Here is a 2469-nt window from a genome sequence, read left to right as displayed (position 1 = left end):
TATTTTGATTTACTTTTCAGATGTTTAATGCCGATTTGCCAAGCATCAAAAATGCTCCAATGTGGCTTGTGTTATAAAGACACTTGTCGTTAATCGTTCCTATTTAAATCACTTCTCACTGGCTGCAAACATCACACTGTACGCATTTCTTTTTTTGTTAATCTTTCAGAATTCATTTCCATCATAGCTTCCTAGATCGTTGACTTAAAACCGAGCTAACCGCTCAAACCTTTTTTCCGTGAAATTTGCAACCCAAATAGATAAATTTGTAGAAAATTTCATTTTTTTGGGCATTTAGTTTCATCCAAACATTCCAAACCATTCCACGAATACTCCTTCACCCCCTGCTTCAGCTGTGTGTAATCCTTTCGGTTCGATGGGGTGGTATTTTCGCGCGCGCTTCAACACAATCCGCGCGATCTCGATCACTTCGATCGATGCGACACCGTACGCGCGTACCGTAAACAAAACCGCCGCCAAGGAAATGTGTTGGTGCGCGCACGTCTAATCGTAACCGTTATTCGCCCGGGACTGGAATCTCGCGATTCTCGCGCTCTTTTGACAGTTTGTCTGCAACACCGATACAAACACACACACACAGACACCAAACAGGGGATGATCGCAGGTAAATAAGCGGTGCCGAAACGACGCTGCAACCCTGGCCCGAGTAAGGGGTGTGGGTAAAAGAGAACGACGAATTCAAGCACGCCACCCCACCACCCCATATGGAAGCTGCACCCGGGGCATGGTGGACGGAGTGGTGGGGAATACACTCAACATGCAGACGCACTCAATTTTCTCTGCAGCCGTAGCTCCGCCTTCGTTTTTCGAGCCCGTTTCGATCCCTTCTCGATGAGCGTCATCATCGTCGGTGGCATTTTCCATCCCTTATTTAGTGGCTGAATTTTCCTGCCCTTTCTTCCTTTTACACTCACACACACAAACACACAAACACGCGTACTGACGTACACGTACACTTATAGGGACAAATAATTTACATCGATTTTTTTTATTAGGTCATTTTTTACAACATTATTTCCGGCCGTGTGTGTGTCCATGTATCAGGATGGATGGGTACGCTTTGTAACATCGCCGGGAGGGGCTCTTTCCAATAAAAAATCCATCCTCGTTAGATCAAAGACAATGTGCTATCTTTCGCTCGGGCTAGTGAGTGTGTCTTCTTTTTAGTATTCTCGCCCTGTCAGCCCGAGGATCAGGATATTCGTTCGTTCGCATCGCGCTACAAGCAATTAGCAGTGCACAAACGAGTACTTGGAAAATTGAAAAAAAACAGGGGACTGCCGGGTGTGATTGTAGCTTTAACTGATTTAATGTAACAGCGAACGGTGGATGCTTGGGTTTGGGTTTAAAGACCGAAAGAGGAACCGTTTACCGTGCTTTTCAAATGTTGAGATTTATTGCCCGACAATTGTAGTCGTTTATGGTTGATTATTTTCCGTTTTTAAATAGCAGCGTCTAATCATGTGTCTAGTTTAGGATGAAATACTACAGGAATTATGGCAAATGAGTTTAAATTAATTATGAGCCTCAAGCATCCCTCAATCCATAATTATACTTGTTTCAGTTTCAGTGTGTTTCCAACTAAAACTAATAAAACAAACACTTTCTTTTGTGTTCTTCAATGGATTGTTTAAAAAATATCTTAATTATGGTAACATCTTATACTTAGAACATATAAAATAATCATTAATCAATAATCACAGCCATTTGCTCCTTTTCAAAGTTATGTTATGTGTTATCAAAAATAACACTTTGCAATTTCATGTAGTGAATATTAAGAGGCATTACTTTAACGCCTTCATGTATGATAGCCAGTTATGTTTCCCGGGAAGCCATGGCTGTCATATATGATAGTCAGGGATTACTAACTTTTAATCTTAAGATCTTGTAAAAGATAAGGTCTATTATCATGAAATTTTGCAACAAGATCAACAAAATGTTAAATAATTTTATACTGTATACAATTTTAACAATTTTTTATGTTTTTGTCAGTATAAAATTATTCTTATTTTTACCTATAAATGGTCAAAAATAGAGAATATAAATGCTAAATAACAATACCTTCGATCGATGTAATGTAACCACATTTGCCTGATTGCCATTTGCGATTTTTAACAACACTTACAAAACATATATTCCAATCCCAAGAACGTTCCATATCATTTAGTTTTGCAAGCATTCTACTGTTCAAAAGTGAGCAACAAATTTGGAATAATCATTTGAGATGCTTTCGTCGCTGGTACCGAATTTTCGTTGGAACATATATTAGTCAACCATTCTCACCCTGACTCATGGCTTGCAACACCATGACCACACGTGTTGTGTTTCGATAAAGTGTCGCGTAAATTATTGCGTACCTTTTGTTTCATCCCTTCCTCGCCTCGTTTTCCGCAACCGGTGACAAAGGACAGATGGCAATCGAAGTACGGAAACGTTTCACAAACAATC

Source organism: Anopheles coluzzii, chromosome 2 (assembly GCF_943734685.1).
Source record: "Anopheles coluzzii chromosome 2, AcolN3, whole genome shotgun sequence".
In the NCBI taxonomy this organism is placed as follows: domain Eukaryota; kingdom Metazoa; phylum Arthropoda; class Insecta; order Diptera; family Culicidae; genus Anopheles; species Anopheles coluzzii.
Note: the sequence above shows the minus strand (reverse complement) of the source record.